We start from the raw sequence: 21,935 nt of genomic DNA, 5'->3' as shown, positions 1-21,935 counted from the left end.
ATAAGTAGTGGGAGCCAGTACCTCCTAACTCTTCAAGTCTGTGTCTTTAAGTTTTGGTCCTAAATTTGACATGATACTTCAGGTGAGCTGTGATAGGAATATAATCCAGTAGAAATATTATAAAATTTTAATATTAATGTAGCTAAATTTTACATTTTCCTCCCTTCTTCCTAACCCCTATGGCACATGAGTATCACATAAGCATGAGAAGCCTAAGACTCAGACAGATCTGGTTTGAGTCCAGCCACATCACTTACTAGTTCTCAGACTTGGCAAAATATTTAATGTCTCTGCACTCAGTTTCCTTAACTGTAAATAGGTGTAATAACAGTACCTGTCTCTTGACATTATTATTTTAAATGAGATAAGGTAATTTAAGTGTTTAGCACATTGCCTAGACTATAGTAAATGTTCAATAGTAGAGTGTATGAATAATAATCATGTAATTTTCATTCATTTAATTGAAGTTTGACTGTTCCTATTGCATCACCTTCTTTTTTGTTTCATGGTTCTCTGTGTGACCTCGTTTTCCTTGTGTTTTTTTTTTTAAATTCTATTTGTTTGTTTGACTAATCCTTGACTTTAACTTGTTCTCTAGAATGCCCAGCTAGGTTCTACAAATGCATTAAAAATATGTCATATGCAAATTAATTGGCCTGGTTTAGTTATTGTATATGTATTTAAATGTATACAAGTATGTGTGTATGTGTGTGTGTGTGTATGTATATTTGAGTGTGTGAGTGAGTGACATTTGTGGAGACAATGAAAGACCTCTAAGATACTCGCCTTATAGGGCATTATTTTATTAACAACTCTACTGATCTTTTGGGAATCTAGATCCATCTTTAAACAGCTAAACTTTCTTAAAGTTCTGTGACTCCAATTGTCAAAGCTTATAGAGAACAAATGCTGGAAGATGAGACAGCCTCTCCAGCTGCTCCCTTTCTTCTCTCTGCAGATGTGAACACTTCCCACAAACCCCAATATGAAATGTGGGAGAAACAGAAGGGAAACTGTTGAGCTGTTTATTTTATTGCAAACAAAGGTTAAGAGAGTCTTTTCTGAGTATTTTTCTTGGATGCTGAGAGTGAAATCTTATCTTACTTGGCCGATTGTTTATTTTGAGGGAATTCAGGATTTAACTACCTTGAATTGTATTTCTGTTCATGACATGCTTCCACAGTCTTCTTAAAGCCCAAGCCTTCCAATGCAACAACCGAGAAAAGTTGCCAAGGAAGTCGGGGGAGGAGAGTGGGACTCAAGAACCAGAAGCCACTTTACTGATGGAGTATGTAAAATGAGAACACTGCTCAGCAGGCCTGTAGGCACCACAATGGAGCGTAGATAAATCACATGTCTTGGGCTAATCACATGTTTGATGGTCTCATATTCATCCTTATCACAGTGAGGATGACCCTTTTAAGGGGACTGAAAATACCCCAATTTGAATTCATCACTGTGACCATCATAAGGTCTAACATGCTAATCTCCTGACTTCATGTTGTAGCATCCTTTCCCTCAGTTTTTTCAGTGCCCTAGCTTTCTTTTGATTCCAGAGATATGCAGAGTTCATTCTCACTTCGGGGATTTTGCTCTTGTCCTTTTCTCTGATTGAAATGTTCTACCTCCACATCTTTTCATGGCTGTCTCCTTCTCATCATTGAGGCTTCAGGCCATGTTAGCTCCTCAGAGAGGCCTTTCCAGACCACCTTCAGCAAGAAAGATCTTTGCTTTCCAATATCTTCTCTCCCTTTCTCCCCTTGTTAGGCACATTGCCACACAGCCAAAGGGCTCTATTACCCAGCCTCTCTTACAGCTGGATGCTGTCCTTTAAGTTCTGGCCAATGAAATGTAAGACAAAGTGTAATGTGGTGCTTTGAAAACGGTACCTAAAAGGAAAAAGATATGTCCTTCTTTCTCCCCCTTTCCATCTTGTTCCCTGGAATATCAAATACAGTGACTGGGCTCTAGCAGTCATTTTGGGTCATGGGGAAAAAGGGCATTTACTAAGGATGGTACAGCAGAGATCTGGAAAGCCTGAGTCTCTGATGAATTTCTCAAATAACCCAGGGTTGTGTACTTACAGGCCTCTTTTAAGTGGGAGAAAAAGAAACTTCATCTCATTTAAGCCACTACTATCTTTTGTATATTCATCCAAACCTATACCAAGCCAATTTAAATATCCCTCCCCTGCCTACACACACTATGCTTTATCATAACATTATTCTCTGGTTTGTCTTCTTAATGGAACTTTTTAACAACTGGAATTTCTCCTTTCTTTCTTTATTGTTTGTCCCTTCCATCTAGAATGTAAGGTCTGGGAGATGGGCTTTAGCTTCCCTGTTCACTATGGTGTCTTCAGATCCAAAATGATGTCTAGTAGGTACTCAATAAAAATTATTGAAAATTATTGAAATTGTTGAAATTGTTCTGTAGGCTAAAATTCCCCCTACTTATATCAGTATTCCTTCTGTGATTCTGCTCCTATAGCTAATCAGTCTTCTTCTGATCACAACTTCTTTCTTTGGATATGGTTATGTATTTAAATAGGTCTTTCTAGTCTTAGAGTTTTATATATCATTGATATTTTGATCCATTGAGTTTTAATATTCAATTTAACCGTCATTTCTAATTTTGTTTTGAGGGGGACATCTATTATCCTCTCTAAGTACCTAAAACAATCAAATTTGAATTATTTTTAGTTTACTACAATATAACCTAAAGTATACATACATTAGAAAGAAATAGGTAGGGGCACCTGGATGGCTCAGTTGGTTAAGCGTTGGACTCTGGATTTCAGCTCAGATCATGATATCACAGTTCATGAGATTGAGCCCCACATCTCATGGGGGCAGAGCCCACATCTCATGGGGGCAGAGCCCCTCTAATAGTGCAGAGCCTCCTTGGGATTTTCTTTCTCCCTTCCTCTCTGTGCCCCTCCCTCCCTCTCTCTCAAAATAAATAAATAAACTTTAAAAAAGAAAGAAAGAAGGGGCACCTGGGTGGCTCAGTTGGTTAAATGTCCGACTTCAGCTCAGGTCATTATCTCACAGTCCATGAGTTCGAGCCCCGCGTCGGGCTCTGTGCTGAGCTCAGAGCCTGGAGCCTGCTTCAGATTCTGTGTCTCCCTTTCTCTCTGCCCCTCCCATGCTCGTGCTCTGTCTCTCTCTGTCTCAAAAATAAATAAAAACATTAAAAAAATAAAAAAGAAAGAAAGAAGGTGGAAAATGCTTGGGTTTATGTAATACTTCAAACTTATACTGCTGCTTTAAATAGAATAAAAGATTTTAATAGAATAAAAGATTTTAATTTCATTTATTTCTCACTAATGTGCTAAATGGGACAAAGTTGATGCTTTGTAGAGCTGTGTTCCCAGGATTCCAGTGACTGAACATTGATACTGGTGTTCAGCTTGTCATCTCTTTTGACTCCATTCAGAAAAGCACATGAGATTTCCCTAAAAGTGATTCAAAGACAACCACTCTTGTTATGAGAAAATACTTAGCCTACTTTGCAAGTAGTGGAGAACCAAGGAATATTTGTTAACTCCAAAATATTTCTAATGTTTTAAGGGAGGAAAATGAGGAACAATCCAGAACCAAATGGTATTAATGTGTTTAGGGAATCTGTGAGAAGAAATGATAAAATATATTGTGCTCACAGACATGAGAATGAAATCTCCACACCTGAAAGAGTGAGGGTAGATTGTGAAGGGTAAGAGGTTTCAGGGTTTTGTTGGAGCAAATATTGGAGGAGGATTATGAGAGTAGAAGGAAATGTGGAGAGAATGCAAGAAGATATTATGTCAAGGACAGAGTTGGAGAGCACAGTTATCCCCTTAGGACTCCTTTAACTCAGTCTCCTCGGCTTTCACACAAGGCTCACACTTAGAGATGCTTAGCAAATGGTATATTTAGTAGAAGAAGTATAGTCTGTCACTTCTGTGTGGGCACCAACAATGCCGTACTTTATCTCACATTTCAAAATGAAAGAAGCAGTCTCTTTCATTACATTTCTTCAGAGACATCAGTAGGCTTTCTACACCAAAGTTATAAAGACCATAGGAAAATATCTATACTGAAATCAATCTGAAGATTTCCTTTCTTTTGTAGAAAAATAAAAGCATAGGAAATAAAGAACCTTCAGAAATGTCAGAAAGTAATTTCAACCAATTGGTGACTTTTAAAACTTAAAGCTCACTGTGTTCTACCTAATGCTATTAGTGTTGTCATTTTTGAAGAAGCTTTGGTATCTTACTAAAATGAATGTTTAATCAAGAAGAGTTTTAGTGATATATTTGGTGACACTAGGGCTCTCAGTGGAGATTCTTAGGCCTTCCCATTTTCCTGCACTTCTGCAAGCTCTTAGGGCTCTTTTCCTCTATCTTCATGATTCTTTTTAATAATAATGACTACTACTTAGTGAGTGCTTATTATAGATTTGATGTTATAGTCACCACTTGGCTAATATTACATTTTTAATCCTGGCAAAAACCATGTGAATAAGTATCATGCAGATAAGTCTTATCTATCTCCCCCAATTTCTTAAATTACAAAATAGTCTATCCTTTCCACTACCTCACTGTGGACTGGTGTTCTTTTGCTCTAACCAAGTGGGCCCAGAAGTCTTAAGCAGAGCTGAGTGGTTAATATAGAATATCACAGTGCATCGACCTGGGTTGGGGGTGGGGAGAAGGGACCAGGCTCAGGCAGTGTGAACACTGAAATGGCTGTCTTCCAGGTCCCTGCTGTGTTGGACAGAAGCATGGTAAGGTATAAGCCGGCACTTACAAGGCCAAAGGGTTGCTAGTCATGGTGGCAGAACTGAATTAGACATACCCGTGTGGCTATGAGGCCAAGTCAGCAAGGTTCCAGTCACATAGAAAGACAACTATCCCATGGCCCTTCTCCCCCAAGGAGAGCATCAGATGAATTCTAATTCCTGCTGATATCTTACAAATGAAGACTTTTATTGGATATCTCAGAACTGCCAGGTCAATCCTGCTACCAGAAGGAAGATTAGCTCTCTTGCATAAGAAGCAACCCCAATGCCCACCAGGCATCTTTTTGACCAGTATGTAACTATACCTTTTGGGAGCATCTTTTTTCAACTATATAACAGTCCCTTGGACTTATTTGGAGCTCTGGCAGAAGAGGGAGAAGAGAAAGTGTGGGTTGGGTGTTATTAGTGAATGTTCTTTCTCAGAACTTATTACCACTACTGCTATGGACAGAATTGTCTCCCCCAAATTTGTATGTGAAGTTCTAACCACCAGTATGATTGTATTTGGTGATAGGGCTTTTAGGAGGTAATTAAGGTTAAATGAGATCATAAGGATGGGGTCCTAATCCTATAGAATAGGTAGCCTTATGAAAATGAAGAGCTAAGAGATATCGTTTACACACAAGCACTGAGGAAAGGCCATGTGAGGAACAGCAAGAAGGAGGCTGTCTGCAAGCCAGGAAGAGAGCTCTCACCAGAACCTGACCATGCTGGCCTCCTCGTCTTGGAATTCCAGCCTCCAGCACTGTGAAAAAATAAATTTTTGTTGTGTAAGGTACCTACTCTATGGTATTTTGTTATAGCAGTCTGAGTTGGTAAATACAACTACTTTATCATCAGAGCCTTGGTCCTCAGTTACTAGTCATTTTCTTTGGCCAGAGCAGCAGGAATTCTTCAGTTCTAAAACAAACTGATCAAAGTAATTCAGAGTTGTGAATAACTAATAACTTTAAGTTGGAGGAGGAAGGATTTATCATTTATTTTACTTTTTTAATGTTTATTTATTTATCTTGAGAGAGAGAACACGTGAGTGAGCATGCGAGTAGGGGAGGAGCAGAGAGAGAGGGAAAGAGAGAATTCCAAGCAGACTCAACATGTGGAGCCTGACACAGGGCTCACTCTCACAACCCTGAGGTCATGACCTGAGCTGGTAGCAAGAGTCAAGTGCTTAACCAACGGAGCCACCCAGGTGCCTCAGGATTTACCATTTAAAGTAAGGTTTGTTGCAGCCAGTCTCTCTCTCCTTCCCCACTCCCCCCATCCCCAGTCTTGTCACATTTTGCCAAACACACACACACACACACACACACACACACACACACACACTAAGCCTTTTAAGCAAGGAATCTTTCCTCAGTGACCCTCTGCTTTCTTGATCACCTTCTTTGTACACATATGGTATGTGGTGGGAATGGGAACGAGAGGTGATCTGCTTAGTACCTCATTTGTGAAAGGCAGGCCACCTCTGACAGTGAGTTGTTCTTTATGTCCGTGACACATGAGAAACAAAATCCTGTAAAACAGAATCCAGAAGAGGTCACTCATCATCCCCCTCTATAATTAAGAACAATGATTCAGGTTAGCAACCATTAAGTATAGAATTAAGAGTGGTTAAGGCTTTGGAATCAGCTATCTGGGCTTGAGTCTTGGCTCCACAGATTATAGCTACATCAACTTGGGCAAGTCACTTTATTTCTCCAAGTCTTCATTGCCTCATCTGTAAGATGGGGTTATGATAATAGCTATTTAAAGTGTTGTGGAGACTTAGTTGGGTAAACTATATTAAACTTGGTTATCTGAGAGAATTTGGTTATCTAAGTCATCAATAAATGTTAACTTTGTTATTATTTATTTACTAATCACCTCCGGTATAGGACACTATACTTGGAAACACACAGAGGAATAATGCTCTGTTCTTGCCCACGGGGAGCTTATAAGGATGAAAAACAGCACACAGGATTCCTATGAAATTAAGAGACCCTCATAGATAGCAAGTCTTTTAAAACATCTTCAAAATTCCTATTTTCTTAATAAAGCTACTGTCATGTTTTGCTGCACACTCAGTTTATCTGTCTTCTTAAGCCTTTTGAAGTCAGCTACACTACGCTTTTTTGCATCTTTCCTTCTAGCCCTGTGCACAATATGGCCAAATATTATACCTCATGTATTATTTTTTTTTGTCACTTCCCTGGTGCTTCTCCAAAGCAGACCCTTTTCTTGCATGCAAAGGAAGGAGACTTTCTTGGAAGAACATCTTGTCCAGAGGCTCCACGTATTACATATGGTGACTTTGTCATTTCTTTACAAAGACAGTATATTTTCTCAGAAAAAAAAAAAAAAAACACCAGCTCTGTAAGAATGATCAGCATATCTTAGTGGTACTGGGTAGGATAAAAACTCTGCTTCTCTGTTAGAGCCAGCGCTGCAGTGTTTCTGTAGTTATGCCGTTGTCCAGATAGAGTTATTGCAGCAATCAGTGTGTGTGTGAACAGCGATGCCAATAGTTAGACCAAGTAAAGGGGAAAAAGTCTTGCCACTTCTTAATGTGCTAAAAATTGCCATGCTGCTATGTGGTTTTAGCATATTGTTAGCTCATCATGTATCTCTTTTTTTATTGAATTTCTCTTTTTTTTAATATGAAATTTACTGTCAAATTTGTTTCCATACAACACCCAGTGCTCATCCCAACAGGTGCCGTCATCAATGCCCATCTCCCACCCTCCCCTCCTTCCCACCCCCCATCAACCCTCAGTTTATTCTCAGTTTTTAAGAGTCTCTTATGGTTTGGCTTTCTCCCTAACTATTTTTTTCCTTCACCTCCCCCACCATGTATCTTTTGAATTGCTCATCTTCTTGCATGAGTTATTTGAGATGGAAATGTTGATTTGTTTATTGAGTGAGCACATCAGTATTGCACTGACAAAACAAGAATGTCAATTTTAGGGAAGTTGGTACAACCACAGAGATGGTCAGAAACATTTAGAAATATTGATAACGTAGGAGGAAAATTATAATTGATTCTGTGAAAAAGGACAGTAACATTTTATCTTTTTCATTCATTTTAATTGTTCAACAAATATTTACTGTACTTCCTACTGTATTTCTTTTTTTTAATTTTTTTTAACATTTATTTATTTTTGAGAGACAGAGAGAGACAGAGCATCATCAGGGAGGTAGCAGAGAGAGAGGGAGGCACAGAATAGCAGGCTCCAGGCTCTGAGCTGTCAACACAGAGCCTGACACAGGGCTCGAACTCATGGACCACGAGATCATGACCTGAGCGGAAGTCGGATGCTTAACCGACTGAGCCACCCAGGTTCCCCCTTCCTACTGTTTTTCAATGAACCTAAGACTTTATCCATTATAAGAAACATCACCATTTGAGGTAGCAAGAATGGCCAGTTTTGAAATGTCTTACCATCTCCTAGTATTCATGCCCTTGGCTAATCACTCTGTGTGGGCAGGACCAAGTGACTTGTAAAGAATAGAATATGGGAAAACATGGCATGTCACTTCAGAGCTAGGTTGCAGAAGACCATGACTTTAATCTTGCTAAGACTTTCTTTCTGGCATTCTCATTTGCCTTCTTTCTTGCTTGTTTAGAAGCAAGCTGACATGTTTTATATCTCCTATGGAAGGGCCCATATGAGAGACCTTGAGGCAGCGAGAGCCTTAAGCTTCTGGATACACTGTACATAAAAAAGAATAAAGGAAGCAAGCTCTAGGATGGAATCAGCTGTTCTCAAAAGTTTTGTGTCCTAACTTAGTATAGAAACACTTTATCTTTTCTTAGTTTCAACTAGACATAAATGATGTTACTATATATGTGTGTGTGTGTGTGTGTGTGTGTATGTATGTATGTGTATATATATGTGTGTGTGTGTGTATATATATATATATATATATACATACACAGATATATTTAAATGTATATTTATTATTTTTTTTACTGGTATTTTTACACATTTTTTTCCCATTTGCTATGCTTCTGCCTGTTTTGTGTTTTCCCTTTTTTATGCCTTTTTCATTTAGCTGCTTTTTTCTTTCCAGGGATGCAGTTTGTTTTTATGGAAAAGATTTGTGATTACTCATTTTGTAATACTATTTAATTTTTCTGAAACTTAGGTTTCCTATGTATAAATTGGGAATAATAACATCTGCTATATTAGAAATGACTTTTTTATTTCAAGTGACATAAATCCAACTCAGACAAATTTAGGCAGCCAAAGAAAGTAGAAATTCATCAATTCTGTTAACTTCAGAAAGGAGCACAGTTGAGGAAGAGATTGCAATGTCAGGAGAACTGTCTCTTTCCATGTATAAACTCTGTTAGTCTCTGGTCAGCTTCATTTTCTTAGACCAGCTTCTTTCACTTGGCTGGAAGCTTGCTCACCACCAGGTCCTATTTCTTACATCTCGAGACACCTTTGCCACCAGAAAGGGACTGGATTTCCTTCCCAAGTTCCATTTTAATAAATGCCAAGGAAAGACTGATTGATCCATCTTGGTTTATGTTGGTTGTGGGAAAAGGCAGAGGCCAAATTTGGCAATCCTCAAGAAAACTACCTGGTTACAATGTGTGTGTGGAGTGTTATACCAGGTTTTGGAGGATGATCTGAGAGTTAGAAACAAAAATCCTTCTAAAGTACCTGGTTTATGCTTTTGTTCTTGTTTTTCCCTATGAATGTAAAAGGCATAGTCTCATCTGTATATTTGTAAAATAGAGACTCTTGTCTCTACTCTAGCTTCATCGCCAGCCAGTTTGGAGAATTGGGCAAAATGAAATATTACAGTGTAGACTATAAATGCAAAACAAGAGACTAGTATTATCTAATTCTCTCCCTTTAGATATAATTAAGTTTCCTCTAAAAAAGGTTTGACATTAAAAAAATCAATATGAAATTAAAGAGAAACTTTGAGGAGGGAAAATAATTACCCACAATCCTATTTACTTCATGGATTTTTGTATATTCTCTTCCAGGCCTCTTCCACATCACCCAAACATCTACAGAGTTATAGTTGTATTTACCTATGCTTTCTATCTTGCTTTTAATATTATGTAATAAATATTCCACATCTTTCGAGGTAGCAATCAGAATGATGACATAATGGCTACATACTATTCCATTATGTTGATGGATCATAGTTTATGCTGTACTTCCTATTTATTGGTTGGATTTCACAGTTGAATATAATTTATTTTTGACTCATGGATTTTGACATTGTAGATTCTTAGGAGTGTACTGGATTAAAGATAAGTTGTACTAACATAAAGTTGTTCACAAATAGGCAATAGTAATACTGTTTGGTAAGTGTGCAACAAATACTTGTTGCATGAGTGAATGTGTCAAAGAATGGGTTTTGTGAAATAAGCACACTTGAATATGGGAAGAGCATTTGGCTGAGGATAAAAGGAGAAGTGAAGTTATGTGCACTTGAAATTGTGTGTGTGTGAGAGAGATATTGTGTTGCAATATAAGATACCTTTGGTGTCAAGAACTTTGACTTTTTATCTGCCCAGTTCTGTGACCTTAAACAAACCCTTTACTTTCCTTAGCCTCAGTTTCTAGAGGATTCCTAAAGTTCTTTTCAAATAAAAATTATTTGATTATCCGATGACTGTGTACAGATTGTCTGACTGGAGAGAGGATATGGATACTTTCCTAATACAGATTACAGAGCTTAATAGAGCAAATTATAGTAATTGTGAGAACTTAACTGTCTTGATGGCTGCTGGAAGCTAGTGTCTGCCAAAGACAGTAAGGAACTTGTTTGATTGATAGTTTTAGAGGATAAAGAGGGTAAAGAAAGAGGGAGACTAAAGAAAGCAGAAAGAAAGAAAGAAAGAAAGAAAGAAAGAAAGAAAGAAAGAAAGAAAGAAAGCAAGCAAGCAATGAGAGAATCTTTCTGTGTCATCTACAAATGTGATAAGTAGGGAAAGCTATCGGAAGATCAAATGTGAGCCAAAGGTCGTTTTTTAAAGAGAGTGATTTATATGTTCCCATATCTGTGAAAACAATGTAGTGAATTATTACGCTTGTGCTTTGTAAACATTTAGAAGAAATAGTGATTAGTAAGAGCCACTAAGAAGAAGGCCTGCCAAAACAAATTTGTTTCCTTTTTGGGAGGAGTTAGTGGATTGATATATGAGAGAATTCCATACACAAAGAGTATATTGATTTCAGCTAATCAATTTACAAAGGCTTCCATGTCATACATCTTGTAACTAAAATGATGAATTTGCACCTAAGTGAATTTGCAGTTGATTGAGCAACCATTGTGGTGTGACAGCAAAACAATCTAAGCAATCTTAGGCTCCATTAATAGATGTGTAATGTCCATAAAAAGGGAAATAATGGTCTCCTGGTTATTAAAATTAATAGTGCACAGGAAGGTCCTTGGTTCTCCAGGTGCCCTTTCCTTTCCAAAGTCAGTACTGTGGAGAAGACAAAAGAATAGACGTACAAGCTTAAAAAGGTCAGGGATGAAGAAACTTGAAGCTAACTAGAGATTTTAGGGATGGATGAAGGAAAGAGGAAACTTTCTACTTAAGCCCAAAGGCAGGTATTGTGATAGTGTCAGGCCAGGCAAAATGAGTGTATTATGGGTTTCCTGAGGAATGGTATTATGTCTCACTGACCTTTTAAATCCATTCTTACCCTTAAAGCTGAGTGCACTATGCCTGGAACAGAGGAAATACTCAGTAAACAATTACTGAATAAGTGGTAAATGCAAATGCATGAATGGGTTGCCTTACAAGCAGAGAAGATGCCCTGCTCGTACTTCTGTCCCTCCAGACCACTGAAACAGAATAGATTGTACTTCACCCAGGGCAGTGCTATTGCCTGCAACATTGTGCAAAGAAGATACTCCAATGATAGAGTTTATAAACATCCTATCCAAATCTTTTTTTCAGATAAGGAAATGGAATCCCCAGAGACACCAAGAGACTTGTCGAAGATTCCATAGTTAATTAGGAACACAATTGGTTTAGGAAATGCTCGTCTCTTGGATCCTAGTCCAGCAAATCTTTTTCCGTCTCTTTTCTACTCTCTTGCTCCCTGCTTCACCTGTTTTATAGACAAATCCCTTAATACATTTTCCACCTGAGCACTTGTTATAAATGGACTTCTGTCATTCATTTCTGAGCATATTCCCTGCCTTCACTTTTTGCCTTCTAAACGGATCTGTATACTTATTTTTGTACTGGTTTGGCCTCTTTGCATCTTCCCTGCACCCCTTACTTCTCCCAATCTGAGATTTTGGCCCTTAATGCTATCCCAGTTATTTCTTTTTCTCTTAAAAAGCCAAGGATAATGGTTTTATAAATTATCTATTTCTGTGTAACAGACTACCCCAAAGCTAAGTGCCTTAAGCTACAAACAGTTATCATCTCAGTTTCTATGGGTAAGGAATGTGGGAGCTTCTTAGCTGGGTGGTTTTGATTTAAGGTCTCTCATGAAGTTTCAGTCAAGATATTGTCTGGGACTGCAGTCTCATCTCAAGGCTCAACATGGTGAGAATCCATTCACAAACTCATTCACATGGTTTTGGGTAGGCTTCAGTTCCTCACTGGCTGTTAGTCAGAGGCTGGACCGTTCCACAGGTTGCCTGAGTGTCCTCATGATATAGCGGCTGATTTCACCCAGAGCTAGTGAGCTAAGAGACAGGGAGGAGAGAAAGAAAAAGAGGGAGAGGGAGAGAAAAGCCATTGCCTTTTATAACCCAATCTTGGAAATGACGTACCACCTGCCACATGTTATTTGTCACACAGATCTTCCTGGTACAGTAAAGGAAGAGACTATACAAGAGTGTGCATACCAAGAGGTGGGGACCACTAGGGTCAATCTTGGAGGCTGGCTGTACAAGAATACAAAGTACTTTTTGGCAAGGAGATCCAGAAACAATTAAATTTATTTAAAAGTTATCTTAAAGGGGGAACACATTTATGTAGTCCAAAAATAAAGTATAAAAAGGTATTGCCCTTATCTTTTCCCCTTCTCATAGGTAACCATTTAAAAAATTTCTTGTATATTAATTTAGAGCAGAAGTTGGAAAATTATCTTACAAAGGGTCACATAGTAAATATTTTAGGCTTTATAGACCATATAGTCTTAGTTGCAACTGCTTAATTCTGTTGTAGCATGAAGTGCTCATAGACAATAGTTAACAAGAGAGGATGGCTTGGTGTCAATAAAACTTTTAGACGTTGAAATTTGAATGAAAAAATTTTGTGTTATGAATATTGTTATTCTTTTGATTATTTCAGCCATTAAAAAATGTCAAAATCGTTCTTAGCTTGTGGGTTGTATTAAAGTAGGCTGATTTTGCCCACTGGCAGTAGCTTGCCAACCTGTTCTAGGCTTTCTTTATGCAAATAAAAGCAAATATGAATATACAGTCTTATTTTTTCCCACTAAGAACATTAAACAATTCTGGGTCACTTCAGAGCAAGCCTCTTATCTGTAGTCTGTCAACTTTCGGTTGTTAGAAATTCTGCTGACAACTACCTGCATCTTCACAAAGCTGGGCTTTTCCTCCCTTTTTCTGGAATGAGGAAACTTTTAGTATGTAGTATTTGGATCAGTAGGGCCAGAGGAGATCTTGGATATAATTTTGTTCACTTCCTCACTCCTTTTTCTATTTTATAGGCAAGGAATCTGAAAGTCTAGAACTTTTAAATTTTATTTTAGCCAAGATAGAGCTAGTACTACAACCCTGGTCAAAAGAAAGCCTTTCTTTGCTGTAGGTCATAAACAGCAGGAAAATGGAAGATTATAGGATCTGAGGTAGTCACTGTTATTGAAGCTTCCAATTTCTCTGTTCCTTTGCCTGGCATGATGATAATGGTGTATGTGTCTGAAACTTTGTGTCTGTTGTGTTTGTTTATGAGGACACATTCAGTGTACCAAGGATATTAATAGGAATGTGGCAGGATGTTGATGGCTGCATCAGGGTCCAGGGAGGACTAAAAGAAGGGGTGGGTTTGTGGAGGAAATGTGGGATTTGATGTTAATAGATAAATAAAAGCTTTGTGCAGTTGGCTTTTTGTTTGGTTTGGTGGTTTTTTTGTTCTTGTTGTTGTTTGTTTATTTTTTGTTTTTGTTTTTAGAGTTTGGGGGCAGGGTTTCATTGTCCTGTAAAGAATAAGGATGCTTAAGGGAGGAGTTGTATTATAACTTTCATTTAATGTGTCCTAATAACTGCCTTTTTCATCCTTCACCTTGGTGAGCTTGGTGGAAGAAGCATATCTCAGATTTAAAGGTGCCTTAAAGACATGTGAATGTTTTGTTGTCAGTGCTGGGAAGTGGATGATTAGGAGGGAAGGCATTAAGATTAGAAGGTATTTAGGGAAATAGGTTGATGACAATTAAACAGATCAAACTTTTCCCACTACCTAAAAAGCTAATATGAAGCATGCCTCCTTTTTCTCATACTTCAGGCAGTGTTTGCTAATCATGAGGTTCACTAAATCAGAATCTGTTTCCATGAGTGGGTAATCTTAGCTCTATTATACCTTTTTTTTCTCCCAGTTCAGCTGTATGTGCTCTATATGTTTCAGTACTCTCTAGTCATATTATAATTTTGTTTTCTACATTTAATTCTTTTTTTCCTACCTTTAATTCTTGTTTAGACTTTTCTTCACTCCTCCTATTCACCTTTAAACCTCCTCCCACTGGCAGAAAACTAGTTTTAAAAATCACAGTTCTTCTATTATTTCTTTTCTGAGAGCACTCATTTTGTGGCTTTATAAATTCATTCAACAAGCTACTACTTCCAGGAAAAAGCCCTGATGTTTTGAGGTTTGCTTTCTAGCAGGGGAAGACAGACAATAAATAATAAACATTATCCCTGAATAAATAATAGTATTTTAAAACGGTAACGTAGCCTAATCCCACTTTCAGGAAGATGGAGTAGATGTATTTTCCGCTAGTATTCTTGTTTAAATACAATTAAAACCCTTAATATATATAATAAATATAAAAAGAAAGGTAGGAGAAGAAGGCAGATCAGGACCCAAGCAATGACATAGTGATGAATTTCTGGGGTTTTCATTTGCTTCATATGTCCCAGACTTGAGATTGAAGAAGCCAGCAACCTAAAAATGCTGATGCATGCACACAAAAAAGCCCCAACAAAACCAATTCTCTCTAGCCAAAGGATCAGTAAAGGAGCAACCTAGTAAGACAGAAAACTTTTAGACAATAACTACTCTACTCCAGCTAAACAGGACACAAAAAATTGTGTCCCTCCTTACCATGTTAACAAAGGCTGAGTGGAGATTCTCTACTCTTGTAAAGCTCTAATGCTGTTCCCCAGCACTCTTGTCAAAGCAATGTCAGATAAGTTCAAGTAGTGAACCTGGGCTGTCATTCCTCGTGACTGTTAATGAGGCGCCCCTTTCCTTTTCCACTGTGATGTCAATAGAGACTAGAGAGCTGGAACTCACACCCCCACCCAGCGGTGACAAAGAGCTCCCCTTGGGTGTCAGTGGAGGCTGATTGGGTAACCTGTACTTTTACTTCCACCTGGTAGTAATAACGCAGTGCCCTCACTTCTATCAAAGTGGTGTCCAAAAAAACCAAAAAACTAGTTAAATAAGGTTTAAAGAAGACTCAGAGTCTCATAACATAATATAAAACTGCCTAGGTTTCATTTGGAGATTATTTGTCATAGCAAGAACCATTTCTTAAATTGAATGAAAAAAGATAATAGAGTGCTATCTTAGTCAATTTTTTGTGAAGACACTAATCTCATTCATGAGGTCTCTGCCCTCATAACCTAATTACCTTCTAAAAACCTCACCTCCTCATATCATCACATTGGGAGTTAACATTTCATGATATGAATTTTGAGGGACACAGACAATTCAGTCCTTTATAGATGCCAATAATGAGATAAAAAGAGATGTTAGAATTATCTGACAAAGATTTTAAAGTAACTAGGAGAGAAATGCTTCATTTAGCAATTAGGAATATAGTTGAAATAAATGGAAAATAGAAAATCTCTGCAAAGAAATAGAAGGTATAAAGAAGAATCAATGGGAATTTTAGAACTTGAAAATACAGTAACCAGAATAAAAGAGCTCATTGGCTAGAGCAGAGTGGAGAAAACAGAGGAAAGAATCAGTGAGCTGGAAAATAGAACAATAGGAAATATTCAATTTGAGCAAAAGGAAAAAAAAAACACTTAAAAAAAGAGCAGAGCCCCAGGGACTTGTGGTATTGTAACAAATGAGCTAATAATTTTGTCATTAGAGTCCTGGAAGGAGAGGAAAAGGGAGCTGATAAAGCACTTGAAGATATAATGGCTGAAAACTTGGCAAGAGATGTAAACCTACAAATTCAAGAAGATAAGTGAACCCCACATAAGACTAGCCCAAAGAAATACACATCAAGGCACATCATAATTAAACTTCTGAAAACTAAAAACAAATTTTGAAAGCCTCTAGAGAAAAGAGACACCTATAGGGAAAAGCATTACAAACGATAGCATATTTCTCATCAGAAAACAAGGAGACCAGAAGGAAGTGGCACAGTATTTTTCAAGTTCTGAAAGAAAAGAAATGTCAATCCAGAAATCTATATCCAGTGAAAATATACTTCAGGATTAAGGGAGAAAACAAGACACATGCAGATCAAGAAAAATAAATAGAATTTGTCACCAGCAGACCTATCCTAAAAGAATGGCTTAAAAAAAGTTCTCTAAAGACAGATACCATATGTTTTCACTCTTATGTGGATCCTGAGAAACTTAACAGAAACCCAGGGGGAGGGGAAGGAAAAAAAAAAAAAAAAGGTTAGAGTGGGAGAGAGCCAAAGCATAAAAGACTCTTAAAAACTGAGAACAAACTGAAGGTTGATGGGGGGTGGGAGGGAGGGGAGGGTGGCTGATGGGTATTGAGGAGGGCACCTTTTGGGATGAGCACTGGGTGTTGTATGGAAACCAATTTGACAATAAATTTCATATATTGAAAAAAAAAGTTCTCTAATTAGAAAGGAAACGACAAAAGAAGGAACTTGGAATATTAGGAAATGAGAATATCATAAACAAAAATACATGTAAATACAATAGACTTTTCTTCTCTTGAGTTTCTAGATTATGTTTGACAGTTGAAACAAAATTTATAGCACTTTCTGATGTGGTTCTAATGTTAGGTAGATGAAATATTTTTTAAAATTATAAATGGGGGTGAGTACCTGGGTGGCTCAGTCAGTTAAGTGCCTGACTTCAGCTCAGGTCATGATCTCACAGCTCACAAGTTGAAGCCCCGCATCAGGCTCTGTGCTGACAGTTTAGAGCCTGGAGCCTGCTTCAGATTCTGTGTCTCCCTCTATCTCTGCCCCTCCCCTACTCGTGCTCTGTCTCTCTTTCCCAAAAATAAATAAACATAAAATTATAAATGGGGGATGGTAAAGGGATGTAAAGTGAAGTAAGGTTTTTATTTTTCTCTTGACCTGGTAAAATGACAACACTAATACTTATGTATATATAAGGTAATACCTAGAGCAAACACTAAAAGAGCTATACAAAGAGACAAAGTCAAGGGGCACCTGGATGGCTCAGTCAGTTAAGCATCCAACTTCACTCAGGTCATGATCTCATGGTTCGTGGGTTTGAGCCCTGCATTGGGTTCTGTGTTGACAGCTCCGACCCTTCAGATCCTGTCTTCCTCTCTCTCTGTCCCTCCCCCACTTGCACTCTGTCTCCCTCTCTCTCAAAAATAAATAAACATTTAAAAAAAGAGAGAGAGTCAAAAACACCAAAGATCAAATGGAATTCTAAAAAAATCCTTAAGTAACTCCTAACAGGGTCAGAAGAAAATAGAGAAAGAAAAAAAGAAAAATGGAAAACAAAAAATAAAATGGAAGACTTAAGCCCTAACATATCAATAAACATACTTATTAAAAGACAGAGATTGGATAAGTGGATTCAAAATTGTGACTTTTGGATGCCTGGGTGGCCCAGTCGATTAAGTGTCTGACTCTTGATTTCTGCTCAGGTCATGGTCTCACAGGTTTGTGAGATTGAGCCTTGCATCAGGCTTTGCACTAATAGCACCATTGGGCCTGCTTAGGATTCATTCTCTCCCTGTCTCTCTGCCCAACCCCAACTCCCCCAGATAAAAATAAACTTAAAAAAATAAGTAGGAATTTAAAAACATTGTGACTTTTCTACGCTGTCCTCAGAAAACTTATTTCAAATATAATGACATAGGTAGGTTGAAAGTAAAAGGATGGGGAAAGTCTACTACGCAATCATTAATCAAAGGAAAGCAGGAGTAGCTATACTAATATCAGATAATATGTCAGCTGATGGATGTGTTAATTAACTTAATGGGTGATCCCTTCACTGTTTATATGTACATCAGATCATCATATTGTGTACTTTAAATACTTATAATTTTGTCAATTCTACCTCAGTAAAGCTGAGAAAAATCAGATAAAATAGACTTCAAAGAAAGAAAATTACCAGAAGCACAGAGAGACATTGCATAGCGATAAAAGGGTGAAAACACCAAGAAAACAACAATCCTCAGTGTGTATGCATGAAATAATATATAATTGCAAATATATTAAGCACAAAAACCTGATAGAACTGAAAAGAGAAATAGATAACTCCAGTTATAGTTGGAGATTTCAAAACCTTTCTCTCAACAATTGATGTATTGACTGTACAGAAAATTAGCAGGATGTAGAAAGAACTCAACAATGCCATTAATCAAGAGGATCTAATCCTTTATAGAACATTCCACCCAACAACAGCAGAATAAACATTCTTTTCAAGTGCCCACAGAACATATGCTAAGATAGACTATATCCTGGGTCACAAGACAAACTCAACAAATTAAAAATAATTGAAACCTTATACAGTGTGTTATCCAACTACAAGAGAAACAAGATGAAGATCAATAACAAAAAGATAGCAGGAAATTCTCTAAACACTTGGAAACTAAACAATATACCAAACACTAACCAATTCATAGGCCAGAGAGGAAGTCTCAAGAGAAATTTGAAAAATCCATTGAACTGAATGAAAATACAACATTTTAGAATGTATGGGACACAGTTAAAGCAGTGCTGAGAGGGAAACCTGTAGCACTAAATGCACACATTAGAAAAGAAGGAAAGTCTTCAGTCAATAATCTAAGCTCCCAATTAAGAACATAAAAGAAAAGCAAAATAAACCAAAATTTGGGAGAAGTAAGTAAATAATAAAGAGCAGAAATCAAGGAAATTGAAAATGGAAAAAAAAATAGAAAAAAATCAATGAAACAAAATGCTGATTCTTTGAAAAGAGCAATAAAATTGATAGGCTAGTAAAACAGAAAAAGAGAGAAACACAAATCACCAATATCAGGAATGAAATAGGCTATTACTAAGCCCATGCAGACATCAAAAGTATAATAAGGGAATACTACAAACAACTCTACATGCATTAATTTGGCAACTTAAAGTAATGGACTATTTCCTCAAAAAACACAAGCTACCACAATTTACCCAATGTGAAATAGCATCTGCATAGTTGTGTACTATGAAAATTGAATTCATAATTTTAAAACTTTCAGGAAAGAAATTTCCAGGCTCAGATGGTTTCACTGTAGAATTCTATTGAAGTAACAGCAATTTTTTTGCAATTTCTTCAGAAAATAAAAGGGACCATTTCCCAATTCATTTTATTCATTTCAGTTCATTCAGTATTGCCTTGATATTGAAACTAGAAAAACAGTACATATAAAGAAGACTAAAGAAGAACATTCTTCCTTAATGTAGATGCAAAAATCCTTAACAAATTAGCAAATTTAGCAATGAGAATTCAGCAATATGTAAGAAGAATTATACACCATGACCAAATGGGTTTTATTCCAAGAATGTGAAAGCTGGGTCAATATTCAAAAAGCAATCAATGTAATCCACCATATTAACACACTAAAGAAGAAATATGATACATATCAACTGATGCATAAAAAGTATTTGACAAAATTCAACATCCATTTGTGTTAAAAACTCAAACTAATAGGAATAGAGGGGGACTTCCTGAAATTGGGAAAACACATATAAATCCTACAACTAACATTCTGCTTAATGGTGAAAAACTAAATACTTTCCCCTGAAGACTGTAAAGAAGACAAGGGTGTCTGTTCTCAAAACTCTTGTTGAAGATAATGCTGAAAGTTCTAGCTGCTGCAATAAAATAAGAGAATGAAATAAAGGCATACAGAACAGAAAGAACAAAACTGTCTCTGTTTGCAGATAATATGCTTGCCTATGTAGAATCTTCAGGAATTTACCAAAAATGAAAACCTATATTTCACATCTTATACAAATAGTAACTGAAAATGGATCCTAGACTTAAAAATAATGTAAAACTCTGAACTTTATATTTATTTGTTTGTTATTTTTTAACTAGGCTTCACGCTTATGAGGCTTGAACTCATGACTTTGAGATCAAGACCTGAGCTGAGATCAAGAGTCAGATGTTTGACTGACCACCCAGGCACCCCAAAACTACAATATTTTTTAAAATATTTTTGTCTTTTATTTTTTTAATTTTATTTTTTTAAATTTACATCCAAATTAGTTAGCATATAGTGCAACAATGATTTCAGGAGTAGATTCCTTAGTGCCCCTTACCCATTTAGCCCATCCCCCCTCCCACAACCCCTCCAGTAGCCCTCTGTTTGTTCTCCATATTTATGAGTCTCTTATATTTTATCCCCTCTCTGTTTTTATATTATTTTTATTTCCCTTCCCTTATGTTCGTCTGTTTTGTCTCTTAAAGTCCTCATATGAGTGATGTCATATGATTTTTGTCTTTCTCTGACTAATTTCACTTAGCATAATACCCTCCAGTTCCATCCACATAGTTGCAAATAGCAAGATTTCATTCTTTTTGATTGCTGAGTAATACTCCATTGTACATATATACCACATCTTCTTTATCCATTCATCCACCGATGGACATTGGGCTCTTTCCGTACTTTGGCTATTGTTGATAGTGCTGCTATAAACATTGGGGTGTATGTGTCCCTTTGAAACAGCACACCTGTATCCCTTGGATAAATGGCTAGTAGTGCCATTGCTGTGTCCTAGGGTAGTTATATTTTTAGCTTTTTGAGGAACCTTCATACTGTTTTCCAGAGTGGCTGCACCAGCTTATATTCCCACTAACAATGCAAAAGAGATCCTCTTTCTCCGCATCCTTGCCAACATCTGTCGTTGCCTGAGTTGTTAATGTTAGCCATTCTGACAGGTGTGAGGTGGTATCTCATTGTGGTTTTGATTTGTATTTCCCTGATGATGAGTGATGGGGAGCATTTTTTCATGTGTCAGATGGCTATCTGGATGTCTTCTTTGGAGAAGTGTCTATTCTTGTCTTTTGCCCATTTCTTCACTGGATTATTTGTTTTTGGGTGTTGAGTTTGGTAAGTTCTTTATAGATTTTGGATACTAACCCTTGATCTGATATGTCTTTGCAAATATCTTCTCCCATTCTGTCGGTTGCCTTTTAGTTTGGCTGATTGTTTCCTTCGCTGTGCAGAAGGTTTTTATTTTGATGAAGTCCCAGTAGTTCATTTTTGCTTTTATTTCCCTTGCCTCTGGAGACGTGTTGAGTAACAAGTTGCTGTGGCCAAGATCAAAGAGGTTTTTGCCTGCTTTCCCCTCGAGGATTTTGATGGCTTTCAGTCTTACATTTAGGCCTTTCATCCATTTTGAGTTTATTTTTGTGTATGGTGTAAGAAGGTGGTCCAGGTTCATTCTTCTGCGTGTAGCTGTTTAGTTTTCCCAGCACCACTTGCTGAAGAGACTGTCTCTATTCCATTGGATATTCTTTCCTGCTTTGTCAAAGATTAGTTGGCTATATGTTTGTGGATCCATTTCTGCATTCTCTCTTCTGTTCCATTGATCTGAGTGTCTGTTCTTGTGCCAGTACCATACTATCTTGATGGTTACAGCTTTGTAATGTAGCTTGAAGTCTGGGATTGTGATACCTCCTGCTTTGGTTTCTTTTTCAAGATTGCTTTGGCTATTTGGGGTCTTTTGTGGTTCCGTACAAATGTTAGGATTATTTGCTCTAGCTCTGTGAAGAATGCTGGTGTTATTTTGATAGGGATTGCATTGAATATCTAGATTCCTTTGGGTATTATAGAC

The 21,935-nt window shown here is 37.3% G+C and overlaps 1 protein-coding gene across 6 annotated transcripts in view; it reads left to right on the top strand.

Moving 5' to 3' along the window:
• The window catches only part of HPSE2 (heparanase 2 (inactive)), a 711,059-nt gene that overhangs the window by 237,561 nt on the left and 451,563 nt on the right, over positions 1-21,935 (top strand). The window lies entirely within an intron of this gene.

This window comes from Felis catus, chromosome D2, assembly GCF_018350175.1.
Source record: "Felis catus isolate Fca126 chromosome D2, F.catus_Fca126_mat1.0, whole genome shotgun sequence".
Classification (NCBI taxonomy): Eukaryota; Metazoa; Chordata; class Mammalia; order Carnivora; family Felidae; genus Felis; species Felis catus.
This window is presented reverse-complemented; position numbering and strand designations above follow the sequence as displayed.